General features: G+C 43.4%; 2 long non-coding RNA genes and 4 other non-coding genes across 10 annotated transcripts; all 6 read left to right on the forward strand.

Moving 5' to 3' along the window:
* The first annotated feature begins 216 nt into the window (after window positions 1–216).
* LOC142498576 (uncharacterized) lies at window positions 217–3,316 on the forward strand. Of its 3 annotated transcripts, none has more exons than XR_012802489.1 (5): window positions 217–266; window positions 1,060–1,160; window positions 1,736–1,869; window positions 2,145–2,651; window positions 2,947–3,316. It is a non-coding gene; the product is annotated as an uncharacterized LOC142498576 (long non-coding RNA). The 3 variants fall into 3 exon arrangements; XR_012802488.1 differs by having other exon boundaries at window positions 2,569–2,656; XR_012802487.1 differs by having other exon boundaries at window positions 2,569–2,651.
* LOC142500358 (small nucleolar RNA SNORD89) lies at window positions 1,539–1,653 on the forward strand. Its single transcript, XR_012802917.1, has one exon. It is a non-coding gene; the product is annotated as a small nucleolar RNA SNORD89 (small nucleolar RNA).
* On the forward strand, window positions 2,719–2,831 carry LOC142500355 (small nucleolar RNA SNORD89). The gene has a single exon (XR_012802914.1). It is a non-coding gene; the product is annotated as a small nucleolar RNA SNORD89 (small nucleolar RNA).
* Window positions 3,317–11,654: 8,338 nt separating the features above from the next.
* Window positions 11,655–14,743, forward strand: LOC142498577 (uncharacterized). Of its 3 annotated transcripts, none has more exons than XR_012802491.1 (5): window positions 11,655–11,703; window positions 12,486–12,585; window positions 13,003–13,265; window positions 13,986–14,068; window positions 14,366–14,743. It is a non-coding gene; the product is annotated as an uncharacterized LOC142498577 (long non-coding RNA). The 3 variants fall into 3 exon arrangements; XR_012802492.1 differs by having other exon boundaries at window positions 13,134–13,265; window positions 13,986–14,073; XR_012802490.1 differs by having other exon boundaries at window positions 13,134–13,265.
* Window positions 12,937–13,051, forward strand: LOC142500361 (small nucleolar RNA SNORD89). Its single transcript, XR_012802920.1, has one exon. It is a non-coding gene; the product is annotated as a small nucleolar RNA SNORD89 (small nucleolar RNA).
* Window positions 14,137–14,249, forward strand: LOC142500356 (small nucleolar RNA SNORD89). Its single transcript, XR_012802915.1, has one exon. It is a non-coding gene; the product is annotated as a small nucleolar RNA SNORD89 (small nucleolar RNA).
* Window positions 14,744–19,828: the final 5,085 nt, after the last annotated feature.

Consider the following 19,828-nt stretch of genomic DNA (forward strand, 5'->3'; position numbering starts at 1 on the left):
TCCACTTTAAATAAAAATGGGATTTAGGGTTTCTTTAGTGTTTTCTGGTACACATACATAATATAACACTAAAGTATGAAAACAACTTAATTATCTGCGCAGAGATAATAATATTGCTAGAGATATTTTGCAACATCACCAGCCTGTTTCCCCCCCCCCTCCCTAAATAGATTCTTCCGCCTCAGAGGTGGGTGTGTGACTTGAATCAGAAGACCACGTGATCTGACTGCATGTAGCAAGATGGCGGCCCCCAGGAGAGCAGCATGGTGAGTAACCGCTGTGTAACCTGCACAGGGAGGGCTCTGAGCGCGGGTATTGTGCCCGGCAGGTTACAGGGCTCCCTGGGGGCAGCAGTGTGTATCCCAGGTGGGGCTGTGGCACCTCACATGGTTTTGCAGAGTCAGATCTCATTACAATCTGGGGATCTGCTATGCACATGTAGAGATCCGCCGCTTCCATGGCAGTGATTAGCAATGTCTTTCCCTGCCGCCTGTTACTGCATCTCTTTACAAGATGCTGTACCTGCGGCTCTCTCTTCTCTCCCCTCTCCCCATTTCTAAGGCCTCTGACTGTGCAGATGTAGGAGAGGAGGCGGGAGAGTCCTGGATAGGTGTCCTTGTAAAAAGTCTTTATAGGATTAATAAATACAAGTGAGGGGGTGCACATAAAGAAGTAGGATAGTTATTGGTAATTGGTGCCGCTGTAGATTCTCATGCCTTCCGCTGCTGAGGTAAGGATTGGGTGAGTTGTTACATTCAGGTCATTTATTTCATTGCAATCACTCCTGCTTCCCTTCCCACCACTGTCACTTATTGCTAATGAATCTGCCATTTAGTCCCCTGTTGGCATTACTGTAACTAATAGATTCTGGAATATCACAAACCTATTGTGGTCCAGACATACACTAACCTTAAATGGCAGTGTAAAGGGTTACAGTCCCTTTTTAAAGAAACACTTTTTTACACACCACTTTTTTACACTTCTTTTTTGCTAACCGGATTCTCCGATTGGGTTATGGACAGAGCAGAAGCTGAGGAATTCAATATTTTCTTCATGTAGGAGCTGGAGGCGGCTGCATGCTATTTGCAGAGATTCCTGGGAACCTGAAGCCATCCTGGGTACAAGCTGAACTGTCTCTGCGTTCCTGACCATCGGTCTGAGTAAGTTGAGTTATGGGCATCTGCCATTTTTAATCCTCCACTGGCAGATGGGCAGGCAATGCATTGCTGGCCCCTCTAGCGGCAAAATCTGAAAGGTACAAATGGTTTTACTAATTTGGGTACTGCCATCCCTGTAACTTTCAGCAGCACACTCAAATTATCATGCCTCATGCATTTATTTAGCAACAAGATGTGTGATGAGACCTACAGTCTCAATCTTATGCACAAGAAAATCGTGTAGAAATTGTTATTGGAAATCTGCTTTGTGGTTGCTACTTCCCTTGGAAGAGGATGGGTTGTCCTGGGCAGTAGGATTTGTACTACTTGTGGTCTGGCCTCTTCCTAACACCTCCAGTTTGGGAGCGCTAACATACTGCTGCTTGGGAATGATGACATTAAAGGCCGAATTGCAGCGCCTCCTTTGAGCAGTTTTCTCTCTACAAGGTGGCACGATGACAAATCTCCTTGAAGCGAAAACAGAACTGACCCTGGCGGCAGCATGCTTAGTTCTCCAGCCGGTCTTATATTGACCGTGTCTTCCTGGTTAAAGGCCAACTTCATTGTCTTGTTGCTAGGTACACCTCAGTACTGGAATGTGTTGGTGAGGACCGTGGACCCCATGGATTGAGACATCTCATTGCAGATGTCTTTGCATCTCCTGACTGGTTATGGCAGTTAACATAAAGAACAGAGAGACTGGTGCACTAAAGTAAGTAAAATATTTGATTTTATTGTATAAAAAGAATATCCGAATTTACAATTCAGAACACATTGGTGCGTTCACAGCAGCATAGCAAAGTGCAAATCTTGGGCAGCAGAATAAAGGGCGTCTGGTATGCAAGGTCTCCACTACAGGTGCATACGGTCCATAGTAATTGGTGCTTGTGTTCATGAATTAAGCTTGTGTTTTTTCTTCTGCACTGGTCCCACACTCCGCTCCTTTTTCACCTTTCACTATAATTGTGTTTTTTTTGTTTTAACCAGATAAATCTCCGCTGTTTAACACCATCAGTAGCAGTTGTGCCCAGGATCTGTAGTCTTCATTTGGCCCCTGGTTTGGTAACTGGTACAGACCATTTCCTTGGGGAAAGGTCTAACTACTACAAAGAATTGTTGCTGGGCTTTTTCTGGGCCAATGATGGTTAGAATACGTGACATGGTCCATTTTAATCTCGTTGTTCCTGGGCAATTTTATAATTACACAGAACTTTAAGGAACCCTACACTTGAGCGGTACAGGCACATTGCTTGTAGCACAGAAAATTAACTTGTGTTAAATTTCATGGTCTGAAAACAAGGTGCTAAGTCGGGTTAAACATGTACTCATGTCTTTGGATGCCACCAATATTGGGGCAACATCTTGGTGTTTCTTGCATTGCTTTCTCATGCTACTTCCCTCCCCACTACAGGTTATTGGGCCCCCAGATTACATAACCAGGACAGGAAACCTTCCAATTGCTGTTACATTGGGATTCCAACCCAGAAGCCGCAGGTAATGTGCGTATTTTGTTTCTTCTGTTATAGTAACTAAATTAATTGGGATGGGAGAGTTGTAGTTGGCTGAGGAATGATGACAGAAAAGGCCGAATTACAGTGCTTCCTCTAGCAGTTTTCTCTCTGTGGGAGGCATGATGACAAAACTCCTTGAAGCGACATTAAAACTGACCTCAGCAGCACCTGCCTCTTGCATTCTGCAAAAGTAGAAAATAAACTCCTTTTAGGATAAGGGGATGTTGGAAGTTTAAACATCTTAATCGTGTAACACTTGCCAATCTTTCTCCCCCCAGATGCTGTGGATCTGCTGCTTTCAGTCTACAGGATTTAAAGTGACGTAAAGTCTGATTCCTACGCAATGGCAAAATATCAATGCTGTGACCCTTTCTGTGGAAGTGACGAGTATGGAGACTGAAGCTGTGTCAATTTGGCTGCATGTGTAGTGACAATGGGAAGCTCTTAATTTTTTTTACATTTTTTTTAAATATGGCTTTGTATACCAGCAATCTTATCAGATAAATTGAGCAGTCCCACTTATTTTTAATTGCAGTATTCATGTAACTGGCTTTAAATAGCTAACATCGCTTTTAAAGTAATTGTATCCCAAATGTTTTGCTTATTTCTATGTATTTATATCTACATCGTGTCTGAACACTTTTTTTTTTTTTTTTTTTTTTTTGTTCTAGTCAATTTCAATAAAATCAGTAATTTTGTAACTAATTTATTGTGGCAAATGTCAGTGGTGAGGTAATAACGAGCAAACGCCGCCCCCGTTGTGGCTGGTGTCCGCAAAACTTTTTCCCATCTACATTTTGTGTAAGTTTCCCACATACAGAACAGGGGCAAAAGGATATGAAAGGGTTTACAAATAGTTCTGTTAGAACTGGCATCCTGATTTAGAAACTGGTTGTATATTTGGTGCACAGTGATACCTATTTACTGACCCATGTGTACTGCGCACCTACACCTGAGAGCTCTCTAACGTTCTGTACATGCTGCATTCTATTGAATAAAAAGCTGCACTAAGGGCACATATACACCTTTAGTAATAAGATCTTCAACACGGTACGTTACTTTAAAGACCGTGTGACCTGGCCCAGCTTGTCCCTCCTCCCCTAAACATTGTGATATTTCTGGTTCTGTTGCCAGAGACAGGACTGCACATTCCAGGGATAAGTTACAAGAGACATAACCTGAAATTGCCCTGGATAAGGTTGTGATAAGTGATTGAAATGAACGACTCGTGTAACAGTTCCCAAAATGTCTCCCATTTGAATGATCTTTTGAGGCAGGTGCAGCCAGCGTTGGGTCTGTCTGGTTTGGCCATGAACTCCCTCTACAAGAAGCTATTCTCCTGCAGGGCTCTCCCTGTATAACAAGTGAAGCGCCATCACTAGCAGGGAGATCCCCCACTGCCGTGACATGTGCTACCTACAGGTCTCTGCCTGCGCTATCTGAAGGCACCAAAGCCGGGGCAGCTGTTGTGTTAAAATGCATTAGGGGTTTTAATTATACTGTAACAAAGCTTAATTATTGATTGGTTTTACTTCTGAGTAATCTGATATTTTTAGCATGTGGCATTTTTTAGAATATACACAATGGGCACGAGCATGGAAAGATATTTAACTTTTATAATCCTGTTATTGCATTTGGTCATTGATTGTAAAATTTACTAGGGGGTCCTCTTGAACTGAACCCCAGTTCTTTACCTTCTGGAAACAGTTCCTGAGATTTGTTGGGGTTTGTTTCAGGAACTGTGGGGACCCTCATGCAATCCATCAACCCCTCACTGCAAAAACAGAAGCAGCACTTACAGCTTGAACCTCTTCCCACAGGAACCTGTAACATCTCGTTAGAACTTCTATGGAAATGATTTGTTTCTCATTGTTACCATGCCCCTTCTTACCAAGATTAAACCTCTTGGCCTGCACAGTGACTGGTGACCACCTCATATAATTAAATGCTTTTAGGAGGAACTTTTTGAAATCTGGTCCCAAATGTAACCGATCGCTAATGTCACATGGTATTTGTCACCGTATAAGTTCCCCTCCTGCTCCTCTCACTAATGACTAATCCATTTTAATTGTCTTGGTGTTTGTATTACACGCGCTGGTTGAGGTGTTCCGGGTGTAAGGGTTTAAATACATCTTGAAGAATGGCTCAACTGTGCAGCCAGTGGTGAATTATCTGGGGCAATAAGGGGTTTTATAGGGATAAACATCAACAGGATCTCTTTGCCTTGGTGCCAGCAAATATACTGTTCATGGGACTTGTGTAAACAAGTATAACACTGGGCCTATTATCTAGTTGTTGGTGGAATCAAAGGGACTTGATGGCTGGGAGCGGTGAAAACGCAGCTCTGTGTCTCTGCCTCTTACTCACGGGAAACACGCCCAGTGATATTAAGCGGGAGGCAAAACACAAACATGACACTGCTTCTCCGTATAACTGGCTGCTCTACACAAACATGACACTGCTTCTCCGTATAACTGGCTGCTTTACACAAACATGGCACTGCTTCTCCGTATAACTGGCTGCTTTACACAAACGTGGCACTGCTTCTCCGTATAACTGGCTGCTTTACACAAACGTGGCACTGCTTCTCCGTATAACTGGCTGCTTTACACAAACATGGCACTGCTTCTCCGTATAACTGGCTGCTTTACACAAACATGACACTGCTTCTCCGTATAACTGGCTGCTTTACACAAACATGGCACTGCTTCTCCGTATAACTGGCTGCTTTACACAAACATGGCACTGCTTCTCCGTATAACTGGCTGCGTTACACAAACATGGCACTGCTTCTCCGTATAACTGGCTGCTTTACACAAACATGGCACTGCTTCTCCGTATAACTGGCTGCTTTACACAAACATGACACTGCTTCTCCGTATAACTGGCTGCTTTACACAAACATGGCACTGCTTCTCCGTATAACTGGCTGCTTTACACAAACATGGCACTGCTTCTCCGTATAACTGGCTGCTTTACACAAACATGGCACTGCTTCTCCGTATAACTGGCTGCTTTACACAAACATGGCACTGCTTCTCCGTATAACTGGCTGCTTTACACAAACATGACACTGCTTCTCCGTATAACTGGCTGCTTTACACAAACATGGCACTGCTTCTCCGTATAACTGGCTGCTTTACACAAACATGGCACTGCTTCTCCGTATAACTGGCTGCTTTACACAAACATGACACTGCTTCCCCGTATAACTGGCTGCTTTACACAAACATGGCACTGCTTCTCCGTATAACTGGCTGCTTTACACAAACATGGCACTGCTTCTCCGTATAACTGGCTGCTTTACACAAACATGGCACTGCTTCTCCGTATAACTGGCTGCTTTACACAAACATGGCACTGCTTCTCCGTATAACTGGCTGCTTTCCACAAACATGACACTGCTTCTCCGTATAACTGGCTGCTTTACACAAACATGACACTGCTTCTCTGTATAACTGGCTGCTTTACACAAACATGGCACTGCTTCTCCGTATAACTGGCTGCTTTACACAAACATGGCACTGCTTCTCCGTATAACTGGCTGCTTTACACAAACATGGCACTGCTTCTCCGTATAACTGGCTGCGTTACACAAACATGGCACTGCTTCTCCGTATAACTGGCTGCTTTACACAAACATGACACTGCTCCGTATAACTGGCTGCTTTACACAAACATGACACTGCTTCTCCGTATAACTGGCTGCTTTACACAAACATGACACTGCTTCTCCGTATAACTGGCTGCTTTACACAAAACATGGCACTGCTTCTCCGTATAACTGGCTGCTTTACACGAACATGGCACTGCTTCTCCGTATAACTGGCTGCTTTACACGAACATGGCACTGCTTCTCCGTATAACTGGCTGCTTTACACAAACATGGCACTGCTTCTCCGTATAACTGGCTGCTTTACACAAACATGGCACTGCTTCTCCGTATAACTGGCTGCTTTACACAAACATGGCACTGCTTCTCCGTATAACTGGCTGCTTTACACAAACATGACACTGCTTCTCCGTATAACTGGCTGCTTTACACAAACATGGCACTGCTTCTCCGTATAACTGGCTGCTTTACACAAACATGACACTGCTTCTCCGTATAACTGGCTGCTTTACACAAACTGAATGACCCTGAATGTTTTAGTTGATCCCACAAAAAATAACTTTCTGTGTTTTTTGTACCAATTCAATGTATTTTTATACTTACTTGGTAATGATTTGTCTCCTATTGCCTAAGGCTAATTTTTTATAGATTAAATAAAGGTTATAAATCTTAAAACTTTTTTTTAAACTACACCAATATCTCGCTTTTGAAGATGATTATTATCTGATTATTATCATTTGTTTCAAAACCCAGAGAAATGAGGCAACTGCCAATCTCTGCCTTTCCGTTGAAAAATGTCAACAGTAATAAGATTGGGTCTCACTTGCCTTATATCCGAGGCCTCCCAGGTATGAATCGCTGGACGACGGTCAGCAATTAATGATCACAAAGTCTCACACTGACACCCAAGTTTTACATTTTTAGTCCTGAATGACTAAATCTCACGGATTCGTTGCCCTTGGATTTCAGGGTTCTGCATGAAACCTGTGCTGATAATTTACCTTTTGTGGCATTTTAAGTTAGAAGTGGGGGCATAAGGCACTATAGCTGCATGGTTACCAGCAAAATGTAGTGCAGGGTATACATAACCCCAAAGGAGCTAGTATTTTTGGATAATCAAACTCGTAATCAATGGCTGGAAGAGCCAGGAAAGAAGAGGTTAACTGAGCGAGGAACATCTGCCCATAGAGCAGTATGTAAGTGAATATAACACTATTTATTTTATCACATGGACATTATATAGTTTGCACTAGTATTGTTTCTACGTGGCTTGGATGCCAGTCACAAGGAACATTGTATTACTGCCTCATTTACCAATATTTACCTTATATTAACCATGGTTTATATGGCTGGTCCCAATTCGGATAATCAATTAATCAAAACCCTAGAGTTACACAAACAGAAACATGAACGTTAAAGGCAAATAAATAGGAACCTAATCTGCCCATTCTCCTATCTGTAATATAACCTCAGACCCTAATTGGTCCTTGGCTTTGTTTTATATGTATGATAACCTTATGTCTATCACAAGCACGCTTTAATTCCCTTAATGTATCTACCACCTCTGCTGGGAGGCGATTCCACTAATCCACCACTCTTTCCATGAGGAAATACTTCCTCACATTTCCCACAAGTTCTTGGTCCCTGTAGGTAATTTGCAGACTTTAATAACTGGCCCTACAAGCATGTCCTCTGTTTAACTCTTTCAGTGCCAGAACGGCCAATGCACCACATATGTATCTGCAGAGTATAACCTGGGCTGCAGGAAGATCCCATCACATTGATTGAATGGGCCCCTGACTCCCAGCTGAGGCTTGTGATTCAATGAGTGGGTGAGGGGCGGTGTATACAGGTGCATGCTGTATATAAAGTGCTTTTCTTGGGGGCATTGCCAGTGAGGCTGTTGTTGAGTGTGTCTTACAGGAGCTGGGTGTGTTTGTGGTAAGTGGGTCAGGTTCCCTCTTGTGAACGATAATGGGCTCAGATGTGCACATAGGGAGGGTATTTACCAGTATGGCTGTGATGTAATAACACGCTTCCTACATAGACATTGCACCAGGAATCTGTAAGCGCTTTCTGAATCTCTGTATCCTGTGTATAGCTTGGGAAATGGGTGATAATAATCACATGGCTCAGTAACCTGTTTTCTGACCTAGAACCGTGTAATGCTATTATCCCTTATAGTCCATTGTTATTGGGAACTGAACCCATCTTCTGTTATATTAGGTTAAGATACCTGGGTTTACACTTGCACACATTATGTATGGGAGGTGCAAGTGGTGGCTACGTTGTGTCTTTTTAGTAGCCAAGATGAAAGCTACTGCAGTGGCCAGGACTAATGTGGGGGGTGCCAGTGTGAGGAAGGTGTCCCTGCTTGTCCCAGTGAAGAAGAAGAACATAAGAAAACACAAGCAGGAATATTCCAACTATCTCTACAGAGCCATAAAGCAGGTAGGTCTCTAGCACAGACTGCAGGGGGTGGGTATGCTACTTTAAAGATAATTTAGGATAATAGTGATGTTAAAATGTTAGCCATGCAGCTAAAACCTGACCTGTTGAGGGGAAAGGGGGGAGGGCTTGAGGAATGGAGTTGAGCACCTCTGGTCTATGGGAAGGTGATTCTCCTGCGATCAGGGATCGCTTGTAAATGTTTCCTACATCTAGGCCTAAAGTTTTAGATTTTTAGTTGGAGCTACACTTACACTTGTGCTCTGTATTATGGTCAATCCATAACCTGAAGGGAATTAAAATGATACTATATATGCACACCTATTTGTACTATATTTTTAAGCCTAGATAATGTGTATATAACATTTGTAGCTGTTAAAGTTAAAATTACTTCTACTTTATAAGAAACGGACAACTGGATCAATGTCTGCTTCTTTATAGCACCACTAATGTATGCAATACTTTCTAGAATTATACAGTTGGTACTAGGAGGTAATAATATACAAAATTTCACAAGTGTTAAACAATAGGAATTGGGGACTCGGCCCTACAGAGCTGCTGGGCTAAATTGAGTAATAGACTTGCAGAACACGAAAAGAGCAACTGCAGTAAAGAACATGTTTAATGGGACAGCGGTGCGGGTGTGAGGTACACTCAGGCCTAAATTTAAAAAGTGCTTTGTGAGATTTCAGTGCTTTGAGGTGAGACTCCAGGCCTGACTTGCAGATTGGAGGGGTGTCACATTGCATGTCCTGTTGGTTTGTGATGAGAGCTATTGACAACTGTCTCTGTTAGGTACACCCAGACATGAGCCGGTGTCGGTGGGCTGTGGACCCTGGGAATAGAGGCCTAGTCGGCAGTGCCGGTTTTAGTCTCGTTGCTGCAGAAGCTGCCAGACTCTCTCTGTATAACACGAGAAACGCCATAACCAGCCGGGAGGTCCAGACTGCCCTGAAACTGCTGTACACTGGGGGATGTGCGGTTCCTACAGTGGGGGCGTCCAACCCGTAAGTGGGACACTTTCTGTGTGTCACAAGGTCAGGTGGACGGAGGTTTTTATCTCTTTGGACTAAAGTGCTGCTGTTTATGGACTATGGCTCTGTAATTGCAGCTGCCCTCACCCCCGCCTTCTCGGGAATAATGTTTGTTCTGTTAATTACCATTGAAAACGTCTAATGGGATTTCCTAACTGGGAGTGACTCCCCCTGACACCCACTGGACAATTTCTCAGAGAGTGACTCATAAGATGGTGCTTTATGGATTTGCCACACCGCTGGTTTTTCCCGTCCAACTGTGAAATTGCTGTTTTTAAATAATTTTAATGTTGAAATAAAAATATTTTTAATTTACATAATGCTGCATGACTGACTCGCTTCATTTTAAAAATGGTTACAAAATCAGTATACATTTGATGGGCCTGGGGACTCATTACTTGGTAACATAACCAGTGGAGGAATATTAACAGGCAGCGAGTCCATCTTTAGGTTGTTTTGTTGGATTTAGACATGCCGTCGGTCACCATTTTATGCCTCGATTGCAGTTTTATTTATTAAAGTTTTGTCAACTAGTAAATCTTCAAAAATTCTATTTCTACAGGTTAAGGATCACAAAATTGCTGGGGAACACTTAATGCTGGTTGTGACCTTCAGCAATAGTCTGTGACCCGGGCCTCATGACTTGCCCAAATTTAAAGCCGTGGTGCAGCTCTGGGGGATAACTTGGTTCCCGAGATGCTTTGCCGGTAAAGGTAACGGTTTACAGTCCCCTTCTGCAGAAACAAAATGGCGGCTTCAATCTCAGGTGGCTGAAAATAGCACAGTTCTGCTCTGGCGACCCAATGGTTCCTATCGTGTAGGGGAGGGAAAGGAGAGTCTTATGGGTGGGATTGCAGCTTTCAGAGCAGTAATTGTATCATTTGGTTGGGCTTTTAAATGCTGAAACAAACCTGAACATGGGGGTACAGCTGTTGTGGCAGTATCTTCAATACGACTTCACTGTCGGCCATGAGAAGCCTCCGCTGTTCCTAAAGGCTCAAACAATGGGGTCTATTGTACAGTGGTGTCTCTGTGACAAAGGGCCGATCAGAATCTCTGGTGACCCTGATGGGCTGTCCTGTCCGCGTGGCAGCCCTAGATGACCAGCCTATCGCTGTTACTGGGGGAAGGGCGCAAAACTGATCTACTTGTAGATGTAAGTATACAGTTATATTCTATTGCTTTATATCAGTGGGGGATGTTTCAACCAAGTAATATAACCACAATTACAGCCTCACTGAGGCACCTACAAATCATGAATAGAAACATGGCAGTGTTATAACACTATTACAGCCTTTTATATAACACTGGGGGATATAATGACTTTATTTTAGAGCTCTTGTCTCCCAATGGGATTTATAAGGGGAGGATCTATGTGTGGGGGGATTTAATACCATGCATGTATGCCTATTCTGGGGGACATTGGAGGTTCTACTGGGAGCTACTATATCATACACTCCCTGGCCAAAGTCTGACACTGAGACATGGCAGAACATAAGGTGCCCATTCTCCTTCCCAGCAAAATATCCCACCCATACAGAGCCCCCTGCTGGGTAACTGCAGTGTCAGCACCAGGCTGGGGAGGCGGGGAGCTGCCCCCTGTAATAAGCCTCATTGTATCACTCCCTGCACATGCGCCTCATGTACTTGGCGCAACCATTGTGGTAAGGGGGGGGGGGACCTCCACTTTTAATACAAATAGGATTTAGGGTTTCTTTAGTGTGTTCTGTGACACAGACATAAAATAACACTAAAGTATGGAAACGACTTAATTATCTGCGCAGAGATAATATTTCTAGAGATATTTCCAACATTACCAGCCTGTTTCCCCCCTTCCTAAATAGATCCTTCCGCCTCGGGGCGGGGGGGGTGACTTGGAGCAAAAGACCACGTGATCTGACTGCATGTAGCAAGATGGCGGCCCGCAGGAGAGCAGCATGGTGAGTAACCGCTGTGTAACCTGCACAGAGAGGGCTCTGTGCGCGGGTATTGTGTCCGGTAGGTTACAGGGCTCCCTGGGGGCAGCAGTGTGTATCCCAGGTGGGGCTGCGGCACCTCACATGGTTTTGCAGAGTCAGATCTCATTACAATCTGGGGATCTGTTGTGGACATTCCAGGAGATCCTGTAGAGATCCCCCCCACTGGCCGCCGCTTCCCTGGCAGTGATTAGCAATGTCTTTCCCAGGCACTTTAACATGTTACTGCATCTCTTTACAAGATGCTGTACCTGCGGCTCTCTCCCCTATTCCTAAGGCCTCTGACTCTGCAGATGTAGGATGTGAGGAGGAGGCGGGAGAGGGCTGGGTAGGTGTCCGTCTAGAAGTCTTTATGGGATTAATACATACAAATGAGGGGAGTGAAAGGTAGGCTGAGAATACATACAGGACAGCAAGTAGGAGAGTTATTGGTGACGCTGTAGATTCTCATGCCTTCCACTGCTTAATGAAGTTGTTACATTCAGGTCATGTATTTCATTGCAATCACTCCTGCTTCCCTTGCCACTACTGTCACTTATTGCTAATGAATCTGCCGTTGGCATTATTGTAACTAATAAATTCTGGAATATCACAAACCTATTCTGGGCCAGACATACCCTAACCTTTATATGGCTGTCTAAAGGCTTACAATCCCTTAATCTGTTCACTTATTTCCTGCTAACCGGAATCTCCGATTGGGTTATGAGCAGAAGCTGATTGAGGAATTAAATCTTTTCTTCATGTAGGAGCTGGAGGCGGCTGCATGCCATTTACAGAGATTCCTGTGAACCTGAAGCCAACCTCGGTACAGCTGAACTGTCTCTGGGTTCCTTACCATCGGTCTGAGTAAGTTGAGTTATGGGTAGGCAATGCGTTGCTGGCCCCTCTAGCGGCAAAATCTGAAAGATGTACAAAAGGTTTTACTAATTTGGGTACTGCCATCCCTGTAACTTTCAGCAGCACATTCAAATTATGCCCCATCCTCCATTTAACTAGCAACTAGAGGTGTGATGAGACCCACAGTCTCAATTTTATGCACAAGAAAATCTTGTACAAATTATGTTATTGGAAATCGATCGGCTTTGTGGCTGCTACTTTCCTTGGAAGAGGATGGGTTGTCCTGGGCAGTAGGATTTGTACTACTTGTGGTCTGGCCTCTTCCTAACACCTCCAGTTTGGGAGCGCTAACATACTGCTGCTTGGGAATTATGACATTAAAGGCCGAATTGCAGCGCCTCCTTTGAGCAGTTTTCTCTCTACAAGGTGGCACGATGACAAATCTCCTTGAAGCGAAAACAGAACTGACCCTGGCAGCAGCATGCTTAGTTCTCCAGCCGGTCTTGTATTGATCGTGTCTTTCTGGTTAAAGGCCAACTTCATTGTCTTGTTGCTAGACACCTCAGTACTGGAATGTGTTGGTGAGGACCGTGGACCCCATGGATTGAGACATCTCATTGCAGATGTCTTTGCATCTCCTGACTGGTTATGGCAGTTAACATAAAGAACAGGGAGACTGGTGCACTAAAGTAAGTAAAACATTTGATTTTATTGTATAAAAAGAATATCCGAATCTGCAATTCAGAACACATTGCTATGCTGCTGTGAACGCACCAAAGTGCAAATCTTTGGTAGCAGAATAAAGGGCGTCTGGCATGCAAGGTCTCCACTACAAGAGCATACGGTCCACAGAAATTTTGCTTCTGTTGCGCTTGATCATGAATTAAGCTTATTTGTTTCTCTCGTGCACTGGGCCCACACTCTGCTCCTTTTTCACTATAATTTTATTTATTTTTTTTACACACCACCAGATAAATCTCCACTGTTTAACACCATCACTAGCAGTAGTGCCCAGGATCTGTAGTCTTCATATGACCCCTGTTTGGCAACTGGTACAGCCCATCTCCTTGGGGAAAGATGTCTAACTACTACAAAGAATTGTTGCTGGGCTTTTTCTGGGGGGCAATGATGGTTAGAACGCGTGACCTGGTCACATTTTAATCTTGTTCTTGAGCAACTTTATAATTACACAAACTTCAAGGAACCCTAGATTTAAGAGCGGTACAGGCACAATAATTGTATACTTCAATATTTGTAGCACATAAAGTTAACTTGTTACTTTTCATGGTCCTAAAACATGGTGCCGTGTCATTAAATATGTACCCATGTGTTTGGATGCCACCAATATTGGGGCAACCTCTTGGTGTTTCTTGCATTGCTTTCTAATGCTGCTTCCCTCCCCACTACAGGTTATTGGGCCCCCAGATTACATAACCAGGACAGGAAAACTTCCAGTTGCTGTTACATTGGGATTCCAACCCAGAAGCTGCAGGTAATGTGCGTATTTTGTTTCTTCTCTTTATAGTAACTAAATTAATTGGAGTGGGAGAGTTGTAGTTGGCTGAGGAATGATGACAGAAAAGGCCGAATTACAGTGCTTCCTCTAGCAGTTTTCTCTCTGTGGGAGGCATGATGACAAAACTCCTTGAAGCGACATTAAAACTGACCTCAGCAGCACCTGCCTCTTGCATTCTGCAAAAGTAGAAAATAAACTCTCCTCTTAGGATAAGGGTATGTGGAAGTTTAAACATCTTAATTGTGTAACACTTGCCAATCTTTCTCCCCCCAGATGCTGTGGATCTGCTGCTTTCAGTCTACAGGATTTAAAGTGACGTAAAGTCTGATTCCTACGCAATGGCAAAATATCAATCCTGTGACCCTTTTTGTGGAAGTGACGAGTATGGAGACTGGAGCTGTGTCATTTTGGCTGCATGTGTAGTGACAATGGGAAGCTCTTAATTTTTTTTATTTATTTTTTAATATAAATATGGCTTTGTATACCAGCAATCTTATCAGATAAATTGAGCAGTCCCACTTATTTTTAATTGCAGTATTCATGTAACTGGCTTTAAATAGCTAAAATCGCTTTTAAAGTAATTGTATCCCAAATGTTTTGCTTATTTCTATGTATTTAGATCTACATCGTGTCTGAATTTTTTTTTTTTTGTTCTAGTCAATTTCAATAAAATCAGTAATTTTGTAACTAATTTATTGTGGCAAATGTCAGTGGTGAGGTAATAACGAGCAAACGCCGCCCCCGTTATGGCTGGTGTCCGCAAAACTTTTTCCCATCTACATTTTGTGTAAGTTTCCCCACATACAGAACAGGGGCAAAAGGATATGAAAGGGTTTACAAATACTTCTGTTAGAACTGGCATCCTGATTTAGAAACTGATTGTATATTTGGTGCACAGTGATACCTATTTACTGTCCCGTGTGTACTGCGCACCTACACCTGTGAGGTCTCTAACGTTCTGTACATGCTGCATTCTATTGAATAAAAAGCTGCACTAAGGACACATATACACCTTTAGTAATAAGATCTTCAACACGGTACGTTACTTTAAAGACCGTGTGACCTGGCCCAGCTTGTCCCTCCTCCCCTAAACATTGTGATATTTCTGGTCCTGCTGCCAGAGACAGGACTGCACATTCCAGGGATAAGTTACAAGAGACATAACCTGACATTGCCCTGGATAAGGTTGTGATAAGTGATTGAAATGAACGACTCGTGTAGCAGTTCCCAAAATGTCTCCCATTTGAATGATCTTTTGAGGCAGGTGCAGCCAGCGTTGGGTCTGTCTGGTTTGGCCATGAACTCCCTCTACAAGAAGCTATTCTCCTGCAGGGCTCTCCCTGTATAACAAGTGAAGCGCCATCCCCAGCAGGAAGACCCCCCCCCCCCCCCCCCCCACTGCCGTGACATGTGCTACCTACAGGTCTCTGCCTGCGCTATCTGAAGGCACCAAAGCCGGGGCAGCTGTTGTGTTAAAATGCATTAGGGGTTTTAATTATACTGTAACAAAGCTTAATTATTGATTGGTTTTACTTCTGAGTAATCTGATATTTTTAGCATGTGGCATTTTTTAGAATATACACAATGGGCACGAGCATGGAAAGATATTTAACTTTTATAATCCTGTTATTGGATTTGGTCATTGATTGTAAAATTTACTAGGGGGTCCTCTTGAACTGAACCCCGGTCATTGACCACCTGGAAACAGTTCCTGAGATTTGTTGGGGTTTGTTTCAGGAACTGTGGGGACCCTCATGCAATCCATCAACCCCTCACTGCAAAAACAGAAGCAGCACTTACTGCTTGAACCTCTTCCCACAGGAACCTGTAGTATCTCGTTAGAACTTCTATGGAAATGATTTGTATCTCATTGTTACCATGCCCCTTCTTACCAAGATTAAACCTCTTGGCCTGCACAGTGACTGGTGACCACCTCATATAATTAAATGCTTTTAGGAGGAACTTTTTGAAATCTGGTCCCAAATGTAACCGATCGCTAATGTCACATGGTATTTGTCACCGTATAAGTTCCCCTCCTGCTCCTCTCACTAATGACTAATCCATTTTAATTGTCTTGGTGTTTGTATTACACGCGCTGGTTGAGGTGTTCCGGGTGTAAGGGTTTAAATACATCTTGAAGAATGGCTCAACTGTGCAGCCAGTGGTGAATTATCTGGGGCAATAAGGGGTTTTATAGGGATAAACATCAACAGGATGTCTCTGCCTTGGTGCCAGCAAATATACTGTTCATGGGACTTGTGTAAACAAGTATAACACTGGGCCTATTATCTAGTTGTTGGTGGAATCAAAGGGACTTGATGGCTGGGAGCGGTGAAAAGCGCAGCTCTGTGTCTCTGCCTCTTACTCACGGGAAACACGCCCAGTGATATTAAGCGGGAGGCAAAACACAAACATGACACTGCTTCTCCGTATAACTGGCTGCTTTACACAAACATGACACTGCTTCTCCGTATAACTGGCTGCTTTACACAAACGTGGCACTGCTTCTCCGTATAACTGGCTGCTTTACACAAACGTGGCACTGCTTCTCCGTATAACTGGCTGCTTTACACAAACGTGGCACTGCTTCTCCGTATAACTGGCTGCTTTACACAAACATGGCACTGCTTCTCCGTATAACTGGCTGCTTTACACAAACATGGCACTGCTTCTCCGTATAACTGGCTGCTTTACACAAACATGGCACTGCTTCTCCGTATAACTGGCTGCTTTACACAAACATGGCACTGCTTCTCCGTATAACTGGCTGCTTTACACAAACATGGCACTGCTTCTCCGTATAACTGGCTGCTTTACACAAACATGGCACTGCTTCTCCGTATAACTGGCTGCTTTACACAAACATGGCACTGCTTCTCCGTATAACTGGCTGCTTTACACAAACATGGCACTGCTTCTCCGTATAACTGGCTGCTTTACACAAACGTGACACTGCTTCTCCGTATAACTGGCTGCTTTACACAAACGTGACACTGCTTCTCCGTATAACTGGCTGCTTTACACAAACGTGGCACTGCTTCTCCGTATAACTGGCTGCTTTACACAAACGTGGCACTGCTTCTCCGTATAACTGGCTGCTTTACACAAACATGGCACTGCTTCTCCGTATAACTGGCTGCTTTACACAAACATGGCACTGCTTCTCCGTATAACTGGCTGCTTTACACAAACATGGCACTGCTTCTCCGTATAACTGGCTGCTTTACACAAACATGGCACTGCTTCTCCGTATAACTGGCTGCTTTACACAAACATGGCACTGCTTCTCCGTATAACTGGCTGCTTTACACAAACATGGCACTGCTTCTCCGTATAACTGGCTGCTTTACACAAACATGGCACTGCTTCTCCGTATAACTGGCTGCTTTACACAAACATGGCACTGCTTCTCCGTATAACTGGCTGCTTTACACAAACATGGCACTGCTTCTCCGTATAACTGGCTGCTTTACACAAACATGGCACTGCTTCTCCGTATAACTGGCTGCTTTACACAAACATGGCACTGCTTCTCCGTATAACTGGCTGCTTTACACAAACATGGCACTGCTTCTCCGTATAACTGGCTGCTTTACACAAACATGGCACTGCTTCTCCGGATAACTGGCTGCTTTACACAAACATGGCACTGCTTCTCCGTATAACTGGCTGCTTTACACAAACATGGAACTGCTTCTCCGTATAACTGGCTGCTTTACACAAACATGGCACTGCTTCTCCGTATAACTGGCTGCGTTACACAAACATGACACTGCTTCTCCGTATAACTGGCTGCTTTACACAAACATGACACTGCTTCTCCGTATAACTGTCTGCTTTACACAAACATGGCACTGCTTCTCCGTATAACTGGCTGCTTTACACAAACATGGCACTGCTTCTCCGTATAACTGGCTGCTTTACACAAACATGGCACTGCTTCTCCGTATAACTGGCTGCTTTACACAAACTGAATGACCCTGAATGTTTTAGTTGATCCCACAAAAAATAACTTTCTGTGTTTTTTGTACCAATTCAATGTATTTTTATACTTACTTGGTAATGATTTGTCTCCTATTGCCTAAGGCTAATTTTTTATAGATTAAATAAAGGTTATAAATCTTAAAACTTTTTTTTAAACTACACCAATATCTCGCTTTTGAAGATGATTATTATCTGATTGTTATCATTTGTTTCAAAACCCAGAGAAATGAGGCAACTGCCAATCTCTGCCTTTCCGTTGAAAAATGTCAACTGTAATAAGATTGGGTCTCACTTGCCTTAAATCCCAGGCCTCCCAGGTATGAATCGCTGGACGACGGTCAGCAATTAATGATCACAAAGTCTCACACTGACACCCAAGTTTTACATTTTTTGTCCTGAATGACTAAATCTCACGGATTCGCTGCCCTTGGATTTCAGGGTTCTGCATGAAACCTGTGCTGATAATTTACCTTTTGTGGCATTTTAAGTTAGAAGTGGGGGCATAAGGCACTATAGCTGCATGGTTACCAGCAAAATGTAGTGCAGGGTATACAGTACATAACCCCAAAAAAGCTAGTATTTTTGTATAATCAAACACGTAATCAATGGCTGGAAGAGCCAGGAAAGAAGAGGTTAACTGAGCGCGGAACATCTGCCCATAGAGCAGTATGTAAGTGAATATAACACTATTTATTTTATCACGTAGACATTATATAGTTTGCACTGGTATATTGTTTCTACTTGGCTTGGATGCCAGTCACAAGGAACGTATTACTGCCTCATTTACCAATATTTACCTTATATTAACCATGGTTTATATGGCTGGTCCCAATTCGGATAATCAATGGATCAAAACCCTAGGGTTACACAAACAGAAACATGCACGTTAAAGGCAAATAAATAGGAAGCTAATCTGCCCATTCTCCTACCTGTAATATAACCTCAGACCCTAATTGGTCCTTGGCTTTCTTTTATATGTATGATAACCTTATGTCTATCACAAGCACGCTTTAATTCCCTTAATGTATCTACCACCTCTGCTGGGAAGCTGTTCCACTAATCCACCACTCTTTCCATGAGGAAATACTTCCTCACATTTCCCACAAGTTCTTGGTCCCTGTAGGTAATTTGCAGACTTTAATAACTGGCCCTACAAGCATGTCCCCTGTTTAACTCTTTCAGTGCCAGAAGGGCCAATGCACCACATATGTATCTGCAGAGTATAACCTGGGCTGCAGGAAGATCCCATCACATTGATTGAATGGGCCCCTGACTCCCAGCTGAGGCTTGTGATTCAATGAGTGGGCGAGGGGCTGTGTATACAGGTGCATACTGTATATAAATTGCTTTTCTTGGCGCATTGCCAGTGAGGCTGTTGTTGAGTGTTTCTTACAGGAGCTGGGTGTATTTGTGGTTAGTGGGTCAGGTTACCTCTTGTGAACTATAATGGGCTCAGATGTGCACATAGGGAGGGTATTTAGCAGTAAGGCTGTGATGTAATAACACGCTTCCTACATAGACATTGCACCAGGAATCTGTAAGCGCTTTCTGAATCGCTGTATCCTGCGTATAGCTTGGGAAATGGGTGATAATATTCACATGGCTCAGTAACCCTGTTTTCTGACCTAGAACCGTGTAATGCCATTATCCCTTATAGTCCATTGTTATATTAGATCAAGATATCTGAGTTTACATTTGACACCTCCCACATAATGTGTGTAAGTGGTGGCTACGTTGTGTCTTTTTAGTAGC

The sequence above is a fragment of the Ascaphus truei genome, chromosome 7 (genome assembly GCF_040206685.1).
Source record: "Ascaphus truei isolate aAscTru1 chromosome 7, aAscTru1.hap1, whole genome shotgun sequence".
Classification (NCBI taxonomy): Eukaryota; Metazoa; Chordata; class Amphibia; order Anura; family Ascaphidae; genus Ascaphus; species Ascaphus truei.